We start from the raw sequence: 21,107 nt of genomic DNA, 5'->3' as shown, positions 1-21,107 counted from the left end.
ATGTTTTAGAGCAGTTTTACAGAAAAATGGAGCAGAGAATATAGAGTTCCAATATATTCCCTGACCCCATATTTGCACAGCTTCCTCAACTATCAATATCCCAGCACCAAAGTGGTATATTTGTTACAATCGATGAACCTACATTGACACATCATTGTTACCCAGAGTCTATAGTGTATAGTTACTGTTCCCTCTTGGTATTGTACATTCTGTGGGGTCTGACAAATGTATAATGCTATGTATCACCCTGATAGTATCATAGAGAATATTTTCACTGCCACAAAAATCTGTGCTCCACCTATTCTTCCCTCCCCTCAGCCCCTCAACCACTGGCAAACACAAATCTTTTTACTGTCTCCACAGTTTTACCTTTTCCAGAATGGCACATAGTTGGCATCAGACACTATACTATAGCCTTTCCAGGTGACTTCAGCTTCTTAAGCACATTTGATGAATCTTAGTGACTAAATTCAGTCAGATTTAGCAACACTTTTTGTATGTTAGTTAACTTTTAGGTAGCTTGTACCATTTGAAGACAAAAGCTTAGGTATGAAATCCCAGCTTTTCCAAAGTAAACTCCGTGTTCTGGATTATTCCTTTTGGCTTGCCTAGAGAAAGCAAAATTGAAATCATTTTCCTGTGTACACCTTAGAAGAAAAAACGCAATAACGGAGTCCAGAGCGGGGAGTACTGGAAAGGCTCTTTGCCACTATAATTGTGCACTCCAAGCAACTGCTGGGGTCTCCGTTTCCTGACCTCTATAACAAGGGGAGGAGCTGAAGACACATTTTCACAGTTTCAGCTCTCTCTTGTCCTCTCAGTCATTAGTACGGTGCAGACTTTAGAGTAAGGGCTCAGTTATTGCTTGCTGAATGAGTGTTACTTTTGATCCGTTGCAAATCCACGACGGGTTTTAGGCCTAACCCAGGCGGTCGCCGGGGGGGAGGAGGGCGGTGCCGGCTTTCCGCCGTGGGCGGAGCTTCGCGCGGCTGCCGCGCGCCCGGGAGTGGAGGCGGAGCTTTCCACTGGCGGAGGGCGGGGCTAGCGTGGGGACTTCCCCTGGGCTGAGCTGCGCAGCGGGTGCGGAGGGCGGGAGCCCGGCGGCGGTTCGGGGGGCTCTGAGAGGCTGCAGGGGGTGGGTGGGTGCGCAGCTGCCGACACCTGGCGGTACTCTGGGCTTGGGACCCTTCCGGGGGAGTCGGCTCCCGGCGGGGCGGGAATTGCTGGGAGGTTGAGGGCTGCTCGGCCGCGAGTCCTGCGGTGTCGCGAGCATGTGTGCGTGCGCGTGTTTATCTGAGGCCCCGCGCGGCGGCCAGCCCTGCCGCCTACTTCTCCGGCTAACTGTGGTTGCAAACCGGCGCCTAACCGCGGCGACGCCTAGTCGGGAGGCGGTTCGCTCTTCCCCGCCAAGTGGGCACCCCTAGTTTTCGCCCTCTCCTCGTCCCCCTCCTAGGGGACAACTCCGGCTCCAAGCCCTGCCCGTGAGGGAGCGCTGTGGGGACGCGCTGTCCTCTGCTTTGAACTGTTGGGCATGTGGTGGGAGTTCCTGAGGCTGGAACATCAGGATTTTAAAGCACCTGTCTCTGTCATTTTTACTTTTAGGGTTTTGGCCAAATTGGGCGAGGGCACAAAATAACCACTTACCCCTTCTCACCGAGGAAGAACGGGAGAAAGGGTAAGTAAGGAATGATCAGGGGTGGAAGGAGCTAGGGCTATAGAAGAGAGAGCAAGGGAGAGAAAAATCTAGATCCAGAACTGCCCCTGGGGGATTTAGGGGCCAGATTCTTGCATTTCCTCAGGAACCTGAGGCCCACCTTCAAGGGTCACAGACTCCAAACCCAAGAGTTTTTTCAGGCCTAGAGTCTGTAGAGATGGCTGGGAGTTTGGCAGCTTGGCAAAGATCCCTTATAGCCACTTGACCTGACAGAAAACTGTCATTACCTTTCCCGTCTTTGGAACGTGGGTCTTGCAGTTGTCTGCCTCGTCTATGTCTTCCTCTAAGCTGTGATTAATCCCGGAGACTGTATTGAAGAATCATGGTCCTGCTTGATTATTGACAGGAACCCCACCCACAGATCTTTACCTTTTAAAAAAAGAGACTCCTGTAAAAATTCTTTAGGACGCCAAAGGGTAAAGTTAATTAGCAATATGGTAACTGTTGAAATTCTTTTGGGATCTTCTCACAAGCTCATAGAGGAAGGTTTTTTTTGTTTGTTTTTGTTCTTTGGTGTGGGGGGTGACATTACCAGACTGGGTCTTTTACTCTTGACTTTCACTTTGACACCCCCTCACAAATACTCTACTCACTTCTGAAAAGTAGCCAAACAGCGCGCAGAAGCCTTTGGGGGTTTGCTGTGATTTTCAACGTGATCTCTTTCAACCGTTCTTTAGTGCAAATTTTCCATTACGTCTCCAATATACCACTCCTACCTTCTTACTGGTGAAATGAAACGCAGCCCCTCTCAGAAAGTTGGGAATACCTTATGCATCCTATGTGTCCCATATAAAAGATTTTAAGTTAGCTAAAATTCAGGTTAGCCGCAAGCAAGAATGTAACAAACCATTCTTGGATACTTAGGAAGGAAAGCTAGAATTGCACTCTGTGGCAACTTGACAGTGGCTGCCTGTGCCCTGAACCTGTCTTAATTGGACTCAAGTGATAGATAAACATATAATTTATGAAAAACTGGAAAATAGTTGTTTATTGATGATGGGTTCATTCTTTGATTCAGTAGATATTTATTTTTTGCCACCAAAGTGTGGAACACTGATACATAAGTAGGATGGTAAAAATGATGAGACTGGGTTTGGAGATGGCCATTTGGAGCAGGCCTTTCACCTGTTTTCTGTAGATTTTTGGAATACTTAAGTGTTACGGTACAAGACCTTCCCTGTGCTATTGATCTTAGTCATGTGCAGGTCTATACAGTGTTGTGGGAGGACAGTGCTATTTTTCTGCCTTCTAGTACTTTCAGTGATAAACTTTCAAGGATTACTGACCATGGTGATTTGTGTCCTGTTTTAGTGTTGTTACTGGATAGAGAATCAGTTCCAGGATATATAAGATTAAAAAAAAGTTATTTAAAAATGAGTCTTGCAGGGATATAAAAGGTAGAAAGTGAGTCTCTTATGAACTGACTCTCAGAGGAACCCTCTCAACTATTTGTGTTTCTTTCTTCAACTTTTTATTTCATGATTATATGTTACTATTTGGCAAAATTGTAAATTTCTGTCTTTTACCTCCCTGTTCTTGGCTATGTAACACCACTCCTTGTTCCACGCCCAGTCCTCATGTAGAAGTGGCACGTCTTTTAGAGTCTTTTCGACATGGGCTCGAGTCCTGGCTCTTACCTCATTAACTCTGCCACTTTGTGCCACTTAAAATTTTGCTCCCTAATTTCTCACCTGTCAAAACAGAACAATGAGTGTATTAAAAAGTGTGCAAAAAACAGCATCTGGCATATAGGTACTGTTAATTTCCCTCCCTTTTTATCTGGTCACCAATCCACTCTTAATGATCTTCTTTGCAACTGAAGCAGGGTATCTCATACTTAGTTCCTGAGGTGGGTGTTTGCAGCATTTTCACAGTGATCACCTGTTAAATCTGATCCTAGAATTTCTGAGACAAAGACTGACACCTGATGTGGTTTGAATCCTGTCCACCCACCATGAAATCATTCCACAGCCATGTCTAAAAAGTGTCAGCTTGAAAAATGAAGGGAAAGAGTTTCTATAAATGTGTTTAAAAAGCTCTGACACTGTTCTTAACGTGGGAAAGACATAGTACCACATTTAGCTGAGGGCTTAAATTTAGGATTTCTATTTCAGAAATGTCTTTGGTTTATAAGAATTACAATAAAAATGCTGATGCTTCATGTCCAGACTGTCATGATTTTGCCAAGTTGTGGGTTTAATATACAGTTAAGCTGTGTATTTAGTGTATCTAATACAGCTCTGGAAGCCAAGGAAGACAAGTCCACAGACATCAGATTTTTACCCCAGACATCTGGTTTCACTTTGCAAGGAGTACATTTTGTCAGTAGATTAGAGGCATATCAGCTGTACTGCTGTAGTTTGTGGCATTCTGTCATAAGCTCTGGTCTGTAGGGTTTAGTGTAATGTTTTATTCAAATGACAGCACACTGTAAATGAGCACCTGGTCAGATAAGCATGCTCTCACAGGTGTCTTCTAGTGTCATTGTTCTTACAAGTTAACAAGGTAAAATAGTTTCTATCCTTGGTGACTTTTTGTCTAAGAAAAATATTCTTAAAGAAAAGCCTTGCTAAAGAGCCCATTGTATTCCAGAAGTTCATTTTCAAGTCCATTTTTGTTTGTAATGTTAACAGTGTACTTATAGGAATAAAATAACAAATAGCATTTAGATTTCCAGATCAGGGCCCCAAACCTATTTTATTTTATTTTCTTTACTTATTATTATTTGTTTTTTTAAAAAACTACCCTGAGATCAAGACCTGAGCTGAGATTGAGAGTCGGATGCTTAACCGACTGAGCCACCCAGGTGCCCCACCAAAGTTATTTTAACTCACTTGTATGCCCATTATGTATTAGTGGTACACTATAGACTTTAGCCAACATTTATAATAGTGTTTTGGAGAGTGATATATTCTGAGGTTGGCCTAGAATAGCTAGACCACATCTCTCTTCATTTTGAGGTAGTCAGGAGTATGGAAATACTCTAGAGGCTGTTATCTCTGGGTTTTCAGGTAGGCTCTGATTACTTAGCTGTGATCTTGGGTACAAATTCTTCATCTGTAAAATAGGATAATTACTCATGATTACTCTGAGATTTAGTGAGTGTTTGTAAAGTAGCACAATATCTAGTATAAAACTGACTTTCAGTAAATAGTAGTTTCATTTCTTTCCTCTAGGTCCTGGCCACAAGAATAAAGATTGCCAATCCCCTAGCCTCTGCCTTATATCTCAGACCAATCCACTAGTAGGACCTGTGGCTCCAGCAGAGGGAAATTACCCCTGGAATCTGGGATTTAGTAGTGGGGGCTGGGAAGAGGCTATGGAGAATAATGACAAAGGGGAGGAGTGGTGAACTGACAGAGGAAGTTGCCAATCTTTAGATCAGTCCATGGACTTAGGCCTGTGAATTAATTACTTGACTGGTAGAAAGAACCACCTTTATCTCAGACCTTTCAGTTGATCTTTTGTTGGCTGCTCTATTGGAGATTCTTACCTCCTTATTGCCTGCTTAGTCTATTGATAAGTTCTCTTTTTTTTAACCTTGATAATACCTGAATAATCATTTATTTCTATTTTTTTAATAGGTGGGACTTAATAATAGATGTCTGTACCTCCTTAAGATCTGGACTTCTTCTGTACTTGAAGTCCAGTTGATCTTCTTGTCCTTTCATTGGCCTATAGTTCATTAATTCCTTTTTTCTTTTGAACTATATGCTGTATGCATTGAACTTGAGGATATAAAGATGAAGTCACTGTCCTTGATCAAGGATCTTATAGTCTAGTAGGACAATAGACATCTTGACCAACAGTTCAAATATTGTGTGCTATTTGCCCTAATGAAGATATAAGTGCAAAGGAAGGCTAGCAGGAGCTCTTGATCCCTGATGGAAATGCCAGGGGAGGATTTTAGCAGTGGTTATGTTTGAGCTGAATCTTGAAAACTGAGTAGAAGTGGGCAGATTGACAAGCAGCAAAAGCATTTCCGCACAGGGCTAATAGCATGAATAGTTGTATGGCATTATGAGGGCCTGGTGTGTTCAGGGAGCTAGATATAGGTCAGTTATATTAGAGTGTGAAGGGCAAAGTCAGGAGTGAAAGGAGATGAAACCAGATAGCTGAGTCAGGGCACACCTCCTGCCACGTGCAGCATTGTGAGCGACATGAAAGGTCACCGTGAAAGCAGTGTGCTGGGTAGATTGGGGGTGGAGCGAGGTGCCAGGTGGGGAGGCAAGACTGGAGGCCCAAACAGACAGTGCATTAGTATGGATAATGGGAACCTGAGAGCAAGACGAGGCTGGAAGTAGTGGGGATACTTAGAAATGAGAATGTTTAGGAAGAATATTTAGGAGGAGGGAAAATTGGGTGGTCTTTGCGACTGTTTGAATGTAACAGGAATGGGAGAGTGAGGATGCTGGAGAGGCTACCAGGTTTTTGCGTAGTGAGAGGGAAGAGTGAAGCAGGTCTGAGGGGCAGCTGATGAATTCAGGTTGGGACGTGTGATTACATTGCTTGTAGGGCATATCCTGGGTGAGTTGGGGCTTTCTAGGAGGCAGTTGGATATGAGGTCTCGGAGCATCACAAGGGATGTGGAGGCTGGAGAGGCAGAATTCTGAGTGCCTACTATATGGAGAGTAGTTGAAGGTGTGGGTAAGCACAGAAGTGCTCAGAGGAACTGCATAGAAAGAGAAGAGAAAAGGGCTCAAAATAAGTCCTGAAGAATATTGAAATTTTCAGGACAAACCAAGACAAAGACAGATATAAGGATGCTGAAGGGGAGTGGCCAGAGAGGCTGGGAGGAAAGAGAAAGCAAAACTTTTCAGGCCGACTTGCAGAGTTTCAAGAAGTAGAACCCAATTAAAAACGGAATGCTAGGAATCATCAAGTACAATGAAGATTATAAAGTGCCTGTTAGAAGTCAGTGGTTCCATTGGACTGGTAGGGGCAGAGATTACACTGCGCGGGTAGAGGAGCGAGTAGGAGGGGAGGAAGTGAGGAGAGAGTAGGTGTGCCTGGGCCCCTCCTCAGAGATTCTGACTTCATTGATCTCCAGTCCAGAATTTTCAGAGCTCTCCAAGGGATTCTAATACGTGTCCGAGGATGAGAACCACTGTGGCAGACTTCTTTCTTTGAGGGGAGAGAGAGCATGTATGTATGCTGAGAGGAAAGAGCCCCATAGGCAGGGAGGTGTTGAAAAGGGGGTTCTTCGTCATGTTTCTTGTGGATAAAAATCAGATTGTCACTGTCTTTGCCTAATCTTCCCTTTAAAACAAACAAACAAAAAGTGCATACTAACTGTCCTATTTACCCTTTTCTTCCTGGCCCAGAATTCCACTGCTAAACTTGCTCTTCCCACATCTGGCCTTTTTGCATACATTATTCTCTGACCTAATCCACCTGTGGGGGAAAAAAGTCCCCACTCTTCTATTAAAAACCGAAAAATTTCAAAGTAGTGCGTACAGGAGGCTAAGGGGGAATTAACCATGCCAAACATAAAAAACGATCTGATTTAGCAAACACTTACTAGTATTTGCTATCTTCAAGGCTGTAGAGGATGGAGAGATACATAAGATGGGAAGGGTGACTGAGATAGGAATCCCGCTCTTAAGGACTCCTCAGGTCAGTGAGAGAAGTGGATGTGTAAGTAAATGACTTAAGCAATACGTGCTATTACAGAAGTTCAAAGTAAGATGGATACAGAAAATGGCCTTCTTTCTTCTGTGTGATCCTGAAGACTTCACAGAGGAGGCAACACTTGAGCTAGAACTTGCAGTAGAGTTAAGGTATGGGATGATGTTCAAGGAGTGGGATCGAGGGAATAAAATACTCTTTGGTGGCCCCATGGTAGTGGCAGAACGGGTTTGAGTTTTTCCTCTCCTCTTCCTCCTTGTTCTTCGTGGTTTATTGCAAGATATCTGTGTCTTTCAGGGAGCTTCGGGGGATAAAGATGTTTCCGCTTACATATAGGGATATCGGTAGTTTCTCCTTTTGTAGTCCAAGCTTTCTGTGAATTTACCACCACTGGTTTATTATATGCTAGATGGCTAAACAGACCAGAGGAATTAAATCAGAATCTCTGGGGATGATGTTCAGGTACTGATATTTTTCAAAGTGCCCCCAGGTGTTCTAATGGCAGCCTGGGTAGAGAACCTCTGGGCTAAATTATAGTGCAGAAGAAAAGTCTGGGACTTGGAGCTAAAAAGTTACAGGTTGGATTTTTGTGATTCTTTTTAATAGCCTGTGTCCTCAGTTAAGTTACTTAGACGTCTCTAAGTCCCATCATCCTTTGGAAAATGGGAGTGGTAGTAAATCTGCCCCACCTTGTAGGATCGTGTGGGTCAAAAGAGGTGATTATGTGAAGGGACATTACATGCAAATGTGGTTGTGACAATGAAATATTCTGTTGACTTTCTCCAGGAGTAGATAGGCTAAGAGCTGGCTACCTTGTCCTGTAAGGTAGTAACAATTTTATGGATTGGAATTTAAGATTTCACCATCATGAACATTTTGCTGCTCTACTTACTACATTTGTGTAATGCTAACATGTTGAAGACCTAAAGAAAAAATGCAAGTCCTTAAACAATCAGCTGTTGAGCATTTCTTGTCTGACATATCAGTTCTGTTTAAAATTATACAGATGTTTGTTGTGATTAAGATTGTAAAGTATATAAATATTTTCAGTGTCAGTAATGTGATTGTTGAGTATTAAATGTTCTAAATAGGTTTTTATTTTTAAAATCTGTACATTAAAAAAAAACAGAAATCTTCCAGAAGACAGTAAAAAGTACCATGGAATACCATGAATTCAATTATATTGCAGGTCTCATCATGTCTGTCAAGTATATAGGGACATGTGCTGTGTCTTTTTTTTTTTTTTTTTTTTTTTACTGTGGGATACTTGGTATATTACTGCTGGTGGTATAATCACATAGAAATGATCATCCTTATGGTATTATAATTTATTTTACTTGAAAAGTAGTATTGTTTAATGGCAAGAAAACTGAACCTAAAGCCTAGAGATTGGATTCCAGACCTGGTTTCCCTGCCCACTCCTAAATGGTAGTAGATAAGTTAGTTTTTCTGAGCCTCACATGCATTGTTCTCTGTTGCTTTGTAACATAATAAAAAACTCAGTGGCTGAAAGCAACAATAATCATTTATTTTATCATGTTTGCTGTGGGTCAGCAGTTTGGGTGGATCTGGTTCAGGATCTCATGTGGTTACTGTCAGATGCCAGCAGGAGGTGCAGTTATTGGAGGACATGCCTGGGTCTAAAAGGTTCCCTTCCAAAGTGCTTACTCACATGGCTGGCAAGTTGGTGTTGGCATTTTGGTTCTTCTCCACAAGGGGCTTTCCAAGGGGCTGCCCTCATCATGGGAGCTGGCTCCCCCAAAGTGACATATAGGATACCAGGGTGGAGACTCTAGTGCCTTTTCTGACCTATCCTTAGAAGTCACACACCACCATTTTTGATGTCTTATTGGTCTCACGGGCCAGCCCCGATTCAGAATGAGACTATACAGGATATGAGGCATGTATCGTTGGGGACCATCGTGGGGGGTTGGCTGCCAGAGAGGATGATAATCTCTTCTGGGCATGGCATAGCTTTGCGTTTCAGTGAAGAATTTATGGAAAATCATTTGTGAAACATTAAAGCAGCAGATAAATTTGTCAAGTTTTTCACATCTTCTAGTATAGAACTAGTACATATAGTGGGAGAAAATTATAAGCAAGGACAGTAACCATAACAAGATCCTGTTGGTCAACTGAGTGACCATAGGTTTTATCCTAGACTATCTCCTTGATGAAATCTCTGAATGTCTGTTTTTGTATCTCTTTCTTGGCGTTCGTTCTACTTTGCCTGGATTATAGTCATTTGTGGACGTGTCTCACCCTCTGTTGGACTGGAAACTTTTAAAGTAGGGGCTACATCTTACTCTTCATTGTCTTATGGCACCTTTAACTTAATGCCTAGTACTTCATTGTTGTTTAATTGCTATTAGTTGAACTGAATTGGGTCACTAGCACAACTCCAGTCTTTATTCCTCCCCTGAAATTTCAGATGCAGAGGGTCATTATTTGCTCAGGTGGTATTGATGGTGGTAGTGGCTCCTGCCAGAACCATTTTTAAGTGTGTCCAATGGGTCCCTGATTTGCCACTATAACCTTTAGCCTCTCCTAAATGACTCAGATGTTTGGATCTGCCAGGGGCTTAGCCTGTTCTCATTGATGACCAAAGCAGCAAGCACACATACTCCATTTTCATTCCTGTATGGCTGTTTCAGAATTTCATTGTACTCCTGCCCAGCTTGGTAACTCATACCAAGTTTTTGACTTCTTAGGTTAAGAATGCCCAGAAGATAAAAGTGTACATCTTTCTTCCATGTAATAGATCATAAAAATTTAATCTTTGCAGTTTTATCCAAAAGTTTATTTTGAGAGCCAGGTCTTTGTAATGGCACTTTGACACATACCCTTTTATATTTCTTTCTTTTGAAAAATGTTTGTAGCATTTATGGTCAGCTTTTGAAAAATCATCTTGCTTGTAGCTGGGGGACACATTGTAAACACATTATCAAGTTCTAGTGTTCTACTTTTAGAATCATGTACAGCAAAGATTTTTTTTTTAAAGAAGGGAAATGTTTGTAATATCATCTTTTACATTTTAGAATAATTTAATTTCATATGATTTTCACATTATATAGACCAGTAAATTCATAGCATTTCAGTTTTCTTTTCTCCTTTCTGCTCTCTCATGTGGATTTCCCTGCTAACTGTCCTCTTTAGGAATTCTTTACTTCCTTCTCCATTACCTGCCTTCTCCGTTGGTTGTCTGTACCAAATTTTCTCCGTCTTTGGACTTACTCTACCTACCAATGTCACGTTCGAGGATGAGTGGGCTACAAGGGGCAGAGCAGGCATTGTGAGGAGCACTGAGTATATAAAGAGGAGTTCAACTGAAGGTTAGGGTTGATGGTCAAAGGTGTTCTTTGCTAAGTAGATAATAGTGGACCTAGAGAGCAACATGTGGTAGGAAAAGATTAGAATTGCCACAGATAATTTGTCTTAATTTTTAAAAATAGATTTTAGGGGCGTCTGGGTGGCTTAGTCATTAAGCGTCTGCCTTTGGCGCAGGTTATGGTCCCAGGGTCCTGGGATCGAGTCCCACATCGGGCTCCCTGCTCGGTGGGAAGACTGCTTCTCCCTCTCCCGCTCCCTCTGCTTATGTTCCTTCTCTCGCTGTATCTCTGTCAAATAAATAAATAAAATCTTTAAAAAAATAAAATAAAAATAGATTTTATTTTTTTTAGCCCAGTTTTAGGTTTACAGCAAGATTGAATGAAAGGTACAGTTATTTCCTATATACCCCCACCCCCGGACATGCATAGCTTCTCCCATTGTCAACAGTACTTACCAGAATGATACATTTATTGCAACTGATGAGCCTACATTGACACAGCATTATCACCTAAAGTCCATAGTTTACATGAGAGTTCACTCTTTGTATTGTACATTCTATTGTACATTTGAACAAATGTGTAATAGCATGTGTCCACCATTATAGTATCATACATTAGTTTCACTGCCCCAAAGTCCACCATGTTCTGCCTATTCATCTATCTTCTTCTCGCTAACCCCTGACAACCATAGATCTTTTTACTGTCTCCATAGTTTTGCCTTTTCCATAATGTCATGTAGTTGGAATCATACAGTATGTAGCCTTATTTCCTTAAATTTTAGTTTGCCTGGTGTAGCAGATTATTTATAAAGCATTTTGGTATTTTTCCAAGAGTTTATTTGTTTAGTAAGAGTTTTATTAGTGTCAGATTCAAACACTAAGTAATTATTATTTAGTTTTGTTTGATAATAACTATTTAGTATCATTATATAAGGATAGTTTGAGGCACTTCATAAACTAGCTTTTTATTGAGTCTATTTCTCATGTGTAAGAGAAGTTCTGTAGTCTGAACACTTGAGTTATGACAGTAATAGTTTGAGATTAATAGTTTGAAACGTGTGTATGACTGCATGATGTTAATATTCTAAATATTTCATTAAAACCTTTGTTTTAGGGCGCCTGGGTGGCTCAGTCGTTCAGTGTCTGCCTGTGGCTCAGGTCATGATCCCAGGGTCCTGGGATTGAGTCCCATGTCGGGCTCCCGGCTTGGGGGGAAGCCTGCTTCTCCCTCTCCCCCTGCTTGGGTTCCTGCTCTTGCTATCTCTCTGTCAAATAAATAAAAATCTTAAAACAAAACAAAACCTTTGTTTTAAAACTTAAAAAAATAGACATTAAATATAAATTTCTAGATGTTGAAGTGGTGATGTATGGGGAAAAGAATGTGGTTTTATTTGAGTGCTAGCTCTATGAGCAATGTGAAAGTGAATTTTTTGTCTCTGAGTTTCATTTTCTTTAAAAGATTTTATTTAGTTATATGGCAGAGAGAGAGAGTGAGCAAGCACAAGCAGGGGGAGTGGCAGAGGGAGAGGGAGCAGATTCCCCGCTGGGCAGAGAGCCTGATGTGGGACTCAATCCCAGGATTCTGGGATCATGACCTGAGCTGAAGGTGGACATTATTGACTGAGCATCCAGGCACCCCGAACTTCATTTTTTTTTGAAAAGTGGAGAAAACATATACTTTATAGGTTATTCTTGAGCATTATATGAGCTATTTGTTAAAATCGTATGTAAATTTTTTTTAGAGAGAGTGAGAGAGAGAGAGAGTGGGGGGAGGGGCAAAGGAAGAGGGGGAGAGAGAGAGAGAGAGAGAATCTTATATAGGCTCCATGTCTAATGTGGAGCCTGACACCAGGCTCAGTCTCACAACCCTGAGATCATGACCTGAGCTGAAATCAAGAGTCAGATGCTTAACCGATTAAGCCACCCAAGCAACCCAAAATCATATGTAAATTTTAACTTGTTACAAAGAAATGTGAGGAATTAATCTCTTAATGAGTTATACTTAGTTATTACATTTCAATTCTTTTTTTTTGTTTGTTTGGTTTTGCAGACAAGTAATAAAGGGAAATAATGATTTGGGTTTAAGAAGGCAATACTGCTGGGGCACCTAGGTGGCTCAGTTGGTTAAGCGTCTGCCTTCGGCTCAGGGAGTCCCTCATCGGGCTCCTTGCTCAGCGGGGAGCCTGCTTCTCCCTGTCCCTCTGCTGCTCCCCCTGCTTGTAATCTCTGTCTCTTTGTCAAATAAAGAAATAAAATCTTAAAAAAAAAAGGCAATACTGCTGAAAAGATGGTTATTTGGGTGTGTCTAAGAAAAAATGCATTTTTTTTCTCCAAAAACGTCTTATTGATTAAGCCTGCTTGTATCTTATTATGAAAGGTATATACTTTGGGATATTCAGCTTGTGTGTGTGGCTCCTAATCATATTTATTACCTAGTTGTTAGCTTGAGATGTTAGTCCCCCTCCAAAAGCACAAATTATATTGCCACCTTCTGTATAGAGTCAAAGACACATTATTTGCTGTTTATGGTAAGAAAAGCATAGATTCTAAAGTTCTTGTGACTAATGTCTATGTGACTGAAGCCACGAGGGCAAGGCAGAGTTAGGTAGAGAGATTTTAGGGGAAGAAGCTACAAATAGTCTTGTGAAGATGAAATCTTGAGGCAAGTGATATATTAAATACAATTCTAGTTTCAAAGTGTTCTTCTAGTTTAAAATACTTGGGGAGAGGAATGGTCAGTGACATACTAATGCATTATAATTACCAAAAACTCTACACTTCTGAGTTTGAGAATGCTCAATGTTGTTTAGTTCAAGATAAAACTCTAATAGTCATGTCCTTTTTTATTAACATTTTTATTATGTAGCAATCTCATTTTTTGTATCTCTACTAATTTAAAGTTATTTTTTTTATCTTCAAAATATATTATGTGGGGGGCGCCTGGGTGGCTCAGATGGTTGGGCGTCTGCCTTCGGCTCGGGTCATGATCCCGGGGTCCTGGGATCGAGCCCCACGTCGGGCTCCTGGCTCAGTGGGAGGCCTGCTTCTCTTTCTCCCTCTGCCTCTCTCCCTGCTCATGCTCTCTCTCTCTCTATCTCTGTGTCTCAAATGAATAAATAAAATCTTAAAAAAAAAAAAAAAGAAAAAAAACCAAAATATATTATGTGGCCAAAGACGTGACAAAGTGCTATCTCCACCACATCTGCAGTCAGAAGACACACATTTATTGATTAAGTTCACTGTCTTTTTCTGGGCATGGTTTGTCATGCTCCAAAACAGTTACAATAGTAACATCAAGGATCACTGATCACAGATCACCATAACAAATATAATGATAATGAAAAAGTTTAAAATATTGTGAGAATTACCAAAATGTGACACAGAGATGTGAAGTGAGCAAATGCTGTTGAAAAAATGGTGCTGATACACTTGCCTGATGCAAGGTTGCTACAAACCCTCAATCTGTAAAAAATAAATAAATAAAAAAATGCAGTATCTTTGAAGCACAATAAAGAGTAGTGCAGTGAAATGAGGTATGCCTCATGTAGATTGAGGTTGGATTGTGAATGACCCAAATACTAGACTTAGTAGTCTGTCAGACTGGCAATGAAACAAAAAATTTTGCAAACACAGTGTATTATTGAGGGTATAGAGAAATAGGCAGAGTCATCATTGCTAATGGGAGTATGGATTTTGGTAGTTTTCATTGAGACCAATTTGGAAATAGTTATCAAAACTTAAAATATACACATCACTTGATTTCTTATTAGAATTTATTCTATAGATCTTGTACTTGGATGAAATAATATATATTTAGAGATATTCTTTGCAGGAATCAAAAATAACTTAAGTGCTCATTCTTGGGAGATTGGATAAATAAATTATGGGACATACAGTAGAATATGCAGTAGTTGTTAAAAAGAATAAGGCAGTTTATATATGCTGAAATGAAATAATTATTAAGTCAAAAAGGTAAAGTGCAGAACAGTGGATAATAGTAGGTTAATATTTTGAAGGAGACTAAATTAAGATACATATTTTCTTGTATATGCACAGAATATCTCTGGAGGGAATAATTAGAAAGAGGAAGGTGGCAGGAGAACAGGGATGGGAGGGTGTCTTATTTTCTATTATATAACTCTTTTTGGATGTTTTGAATTTTATACAAAAATTTTTTTCAAAAGAAAGAAACACATTCAACTCAAAATGTATTTCTATATTACATATAATCTACTCTGGGAAATTAGGGAATAGAAAGGTAAATTAAAAACCTCAATGATTCATATATTTGATAAGGGGTTAATATCCAGAGTATATAAAAACTCCTATAACTCAACAACAACAACAAAACCCAATTTAAAAATGAGCAAAGCACTTAAGTAGACATTTCTCCAAAGAAGATATATAAGTGGCTGATAAGAACATGGCAAGGTGCCCAGTGTCACTAATCATGAGGAAAATGCAAATGAGAACCACAATGAGATACTATGAATTCACACTCATTAGGCTAGCTACTATTAAAAAAATAGAAAGTAACAAGTATGGTGAGGATGTGGAGAAATTGTAACCCTTGTGCACTCTTCATGAGAATATAAAATGGTAGAGCCACTATGGAAAACAGTATGGCAATTCCTCAAAAAATTGAAAATAGACCTCTCATATGATCAGCAGTTCCACTTTTGCAAATACACCAAAAGGATTGAAAGCAGGGGTGCCTGGGAGCACAGTCAGTCAAGTGACTGCCGCTTGGTTTTGGCTCAGGTCATGATCTCAGGGTCCTGGGATCGGGCCCCGGGTTGGGCTCCACTCTCAGCAGAGTCTTCCTCCCTCTCCCTCTGTCTCTCCCGCTTGTGCTCTCTCTCTCAAATAAATAAATAAATAAATAAATAAATAAATAAATAAATAAATAAATCTTTAAAAAAAAAAAAAGAATTGAAAGCAGAGTCTCTAAGACCCATGTTCATAGCAGCATTAATCACAATAGCCAAAAGGTGGAAGCAACCCAAGTGTCCACGGATGGATGAATGGATAAACAAACGGTGGTACATACATACAGTGGAATATTATTCAGCCTTAAAAAGGAAGGAAATTCTGACATGCTACAACATGGATGATCCTTGAGGACATTTGCTAAGTGAAATAAACTAGTCACAGGAAAATAAATACTGTATGATTCCATTTATACAGGGTACATAGAGTAGTCAAATTCATAGAAAGTAGAATGATGGTTACCAAGAGTGGGGTATAGGGAGGAACAAGGAGTTTAATGGGTACAGAGTTTTAGTTTTGTAAGATGAAAAGTTCTGGAGATTGGTTGCACAACAAAGTGAATATACTTATCACTATTGAACTGTACACTTAAGAATGGTTAATATGGTAAATTTTAGGTCGTGTATTTTACCATAATTAAAAAAAGATAACATATCTCCCCCCTCCCAAAATAAGAACCCCTAGGTATGGTGGTGGGGAAGATAAATATGTACATAAATGATTGTGATTCAGAATATAATCTAAGTGTCCACAATGAGGTATAAACAAAGCTTTGGTGTGCTATAGGGTGGAGTGAAACTAAGAGGTTGGAGATTGCCTGTGACTTCACAAAATGGAGTGAGATTTTGAGCTTGTATTAGGAGACTGCAGCATTAAATGAGTGGAGAGGTTGGAAAGAAATTATAGGCTGAAGGAGTAGCACAAGTAAAGGTATAGAGAAGGAAGGTGATAGGTGCCATCACAGAAGAGAACAAGATGGTGCTGGAAAAGAATCAGGTCAGATTCTTGTCTTTGAATGTTGACCCACACTTTTCCTACTTAAGTTTGTCTCACTCTTGTTTTGTTTGGGGTGTAAACCACTTTTCAGGGCTCCTTTAAACCTTCTGCTGTTTAGTTTCTACCAAAGCTGATTGTGTCTATTTCCTTCTTAGGGTAGCCCCTTACCTTCCTTTCCCTGTAAAAAGCCATTATTTTTATGTATGTTGAATGGAAAATTCCCCCTTCCCAACTCCTTTTCTTTCATCTTGTTCTGCTTCTCTCTTGTACTAAGTCTAACTCCTATTTGCCCTCTGCCACAGAGGCCATCTTAGATTTCTTCCAGCCAATGGAGCAGAATATGTTTAGTACACAAAAAGCTAAAGACATTGTATTTCAAAGTTTTTCCCTAAATAAATCACTGTACAATATAAATTCATTGGGCCTTATTGGTTTTCTCTGTGACAGGTGAGGTATCTAATTTAGTTGCTTGGCTGATATGGCACTGTTTTGTCTGCATGCTATAACCTTTTCATTAAAGAACTGAATTCATAGAGTTGATAGAAGCATACTCAACTTTAAAGATAGAATTTGTCCTTTAGCCAGGCATTAGATTGCTCTGTTTGTTTCCTTGATCTCTTTTTCTTCCTAACTTCCAGGTGTTAAAGGCAATAAATGGGGATGATATGGATTCTGACTTCATTTGTCTTGCTAATTTTAATCTGCTGGTAGCAGTGCAGGAAAAAAAAATCTGAGAAAAAGTATTTTCCGATCAGCTTCTACTGAAACTACTTAATCAAAGTAGTCAAAGGGGAAAGATATATTCTCAAGAATTGCTACTTGATTATGGAATTAAAATTGTGAGAGTGGTGATTTATCTCAAGTGTGATTCTCTCTTGGGGAAATTTTGCCATCCCATTAGCATCTATTTGCATGTCTTTTACTTTTAAGAAATATATGATTGGATCTGAAGATAGAAGACTACATTTGCTCTTATACAAAATTTAATTTTATGGTAATATCGACTACCTAATTATTATCTTTGCTTTCAGTATCTTTGACTGAGGAGTCTGGTTGGTAAGAAGACATTATGTTGAGATCAGTGCCTTGGAATTAATCAAGGTGGTCCTGTTGGTTTACAGAGAGGGCTCATCTTGGCCCTTTTTCCGACGTATATTTTAGTTCTCAAGCAAACTGATATGGCTAAATTGGGGGAAAATCAGTCATACTGGTAGGCCTTACCAGTTGCAGGAAGTGACTGGGCTTGGGTGATGATTACATCAGGTCTGTATTTGAAAAGTGAAGCATACCAGTATAGTTATGAATGTTTGATAATGTACTGCAGAAAAAGTGGTGGTTTAAAATTAATTGCAGTTTTTGTTTAAAAAATGTGGTTGATTTTTAAGTACTTTGTTCTGTATTTGCTTTTATGTTTGCTGAAAATATTACACATGAAGACTATGCTTTAAACACTATAAAATGTTTTTCTGCTATTAAGTAAATGATTGTGGAAAATGTTACACTTTAAAGGTCATGTTGATTTTGTGGCATTTCCAATTTTACATTTTATACATACAGTTAAATTGGTTTAGCTCCTAGTTGAGTGTTTAAAGATCTGGGTAATAAATGTAGAAGGGAAATCGCAAAAGGGCACAGTGTTTTGGAATGCATGTATCTTCCAGCTTTCTTTTCTTTCAACAGTGAAATTTCAGATTCTGAGAGCCAATTCAGAGGGCTGCAAGGATAGCAATATAATAAGAGTTTTTAGTACTTGTTAAGTCCAAAGACAGCTCCAGTGATATTTTTCTATTAATTGATGTTGTATATATAGATTTGTACTTTTCTCCTTTTTGTACCCCTTTCCCATTTGAAAATTTATTAGAAATTAATGAGACTTGAGCACTTACCTTTTATATAGTGGGTTGAACTAATTGTGTATTCAAGACACTCTTATATTTGTTCCATCTGAGTGCCGTAGTAGCAGTTATGAAATCAGTAACTCTTGTTATGTTTATTGGGAGTGGTGAATATTTACTGGGAGTGGCAACTAAGTGGGAGCATAGTGCTTAATTGCACAGTCCATGGGGTCAGATAATCTGGATTTAGCTCTGCTACTTACTATCTGTGTGATTTGAGGAAGATTACTCAAATACTGTGAGCATTAGCTTATATCTTTCAAAATGGGATAAAAATAGGTTAATGTAAGAGATTAATTGAGGTAACAAAATAGAATAACAAAAATTTTAATTTTAGTATTACTACAGCAATACGGTATTTTAGACAACACAAATGAATATTCTTTACTAGAATGAAATTTTTATTTCATTGGTTTCAAAGTCAAATTGTTTCTTACAGTTTTTCTTTCTGTTTCCAATTAATGCTTTTTTCAGAGTTTACAGATCTGATAATAATTTGTGAAAGAGTATTTCTGACTGATTTTGAGAGTGGCTGCCAATCACTCCATCCTTATTAAATATGAAACAAAACCTCACAGTACTGTTGGCCAAAAATTTTTATGTCACTGTTTAATGTTTGTACTGAAGTTAACACCCAAAGTATAGCAAAATGTTGGTATAATTTTGGCCAAGGAAAAATAGTATTTTAAATATTGCCTGGGGGGTTCTGTTAACATCTCTCTCACTTCTAAAACTGACCTTTCATCTGTGATTTTATTATGGCTCTTTTTGCTAGACAGATTTGAAGAGATAAAATTGCCACCTTTCTTTGTAATTAATTGGATAACAAATTACTTGGCTTGGGGAAGGGGAAGGTCTTTGGATGATATGCTTAGTCTTTTTGCAGAACAAAGGTGTATTAGGTTCTGAAAAACTTCATTATTCAAAACTGATAGATATTAATTTAATTTAATTGCTTTGAATTTCTATATGGCTCATATATTTTTATTTAGCTCATATACTTCCTAAAATCTATCAAAATCGTTACTAAATTTTCTTTCTCAGCCATTTACTTTAACAACCATTGTGATGTTCCCTAATATCATTTGATGTTGATGAAACAATAAAAATAAATTTCTTACAAAATTGGAAAGATCAGGGAATTATTCTCAGGGCCACTGAACTATTGATTAAGTTGACAACAACCTATTGGTGACCCATATGAAAATAATTTTATTTATTATTACTGGTACTTATTTGCAAATGGGATTATACTTATCTTTGCTTCTGAAAGCAGGAATGTATTAGAATTTTCCCCAAGTGTGTATGTTATCTTGTATTACCCAATCAGCCATGTGACATATGTTTATTAAATGAGCACAGGTATAAAGTAAAGATCAGGCAAGAAATTTAACCCATCATCATTAGAAGTGAACATGATTTCATGACCAATGTTAACCTTGCAGAAGTCAGAAATGGTCTTGGAGCAGGGTGCAATGAAGATGATGATGATGGGGTATATCATGGAAGACAGGTAACTTTAGTAGTGGGGAGAAGGGGCCATTCCATGGATTTCTGATATGGAAGGTAAAGGCCTGAAGTTAGACTCAGAATCACAGATAGTTGAAGCAAAGAACGTTATAGGTAGTCTACTAAAATAGATGAAATGAATTGCTGTGTCATTGGCATGGCTAGGACCTGAATCCAAGTTTTCTGAATTCTAATTTGGTACTGAGCATGGGAAGAGAAGTAACAATTTAGCTCTAGAGTAAGATGGGCACTTGGTTCTTTGGGAGTAACACATGCAGGGAGGTACTGTATCAGATGGATTGGGTGGCTCCCAAATAGCCAGCTCTGGTCACCCAGTTTCTCTCTTATGCTCTTGACAGGTATTTAAAGGGATGGAGTATCTGACACAATCCTATCAAAGTGTCTCTCCATCAACATTATAACTGGGTGGTAATATAAAACATATCTAAAATTAAGCAAACAGTCAAGAAAAATTTACTTAGCACCTGCAAATGCTTAGCAAAATTCTAAGACCTTTAGGGTTTATAGAGGAGTGAGACATGTTACTTACCCTTTAGGGGCTTACAGTGTAGTTGTGGAAAATGGACATAACTATAAAAAGATAACTAATAATACTGGGTGCCAAATGAGGGTGTGGCTAGTGTATGCCAGAGGAGTTTGGGGGTGGACGACAGTGCTGGGGTTTATAATACTCATGTAAGACTTCCCAGGAGAGATAAAAATTGGGTTGGTTGCTTCTCAGCTCAGTAGATCTTAGGCATAATTATATATATGTTCAGCTCTAAAGATTTCGGATTCACCTAACTTATGAAGTTCAGAGCTGGGAGTTTTCAGGTATTTACCTGACTTGCAGTTGAATACCATTCCACAATTCCAAAGCCGTTGTGCAGAGGATGTTTGAAGGTTTCTGTTTAGAGACTCCCATTTCTGCTTATCACTCCCGAGTGTGTTTACCAGCAGATCGAATTCTCCCTCCTGGTGTTCTGAATGGTCTTTTGAATGTTGCAATATAGAGCAACCCCTGGTTTCAATTACCTTGCTCCCCATTTTTTTCTTTATTGGCAAAGTAGTTAAAATTGCTACTTAAGTGTGAGTTTGGTGAATTCTCCTATTTAAGGTGATCTTTTTACTAAGAAATTATTAAAGTGGGTCGGGATATTCGTCTATCATACATAAAACATAGCTGCAGCTAGCATTTACAGTGGGTTTTTCTGTTGTTCATTGTATTATTTTGGTATTCTGTGTTATGAATCATTAACTTGAAGAT

The 21,107-nt window shown here is 39.2% G+C and overlaps 1 protein-coding gene across 1 annotated transcript in view; it reads left to right on the top strand.

Moving 5' to 3' along the window:
- The first annotated feature begins 1,116 nt into the window (after positions 1–1,116).
- The window catches only part of IMMP2L (inner mitochondrial membrane peptidase subunit 2), an 875,294-nt gene continuing 855,303 nt past the window's right edge, over positions 1,117–21,107 (top strand). Inside the window, 2 exon segments of the mRNA XM_073899084.1 lie at positions 1,117–1,135; positions 1,603–1,675. The gene's annotated coding sequence lies outside the window, so the exon portion shown is untranslated.

This window comes from Callorhinus ursinus, unplaced genomic scaffold, assembly GCF_003265705.2.
Source record: "Callorhinus ursinus isolate GAN/ISIS: 27379988/994484 unplaced genomic scaffold, GSC_fseal_2.0 scaffold12, whole genome shotgun sequence".
In the NCBI taxonomy this organism is placed as follows: Eukaryota; Metazoa; Chordata; class Mammalia; order Carnivora; family Otariidae; genus Callorhinus; species Callorhinus ursinus.
Note: the sequence above shows the minus strand (reverse complement) of the source record. Positions and strands in the feature narration are given on the sequence as shown.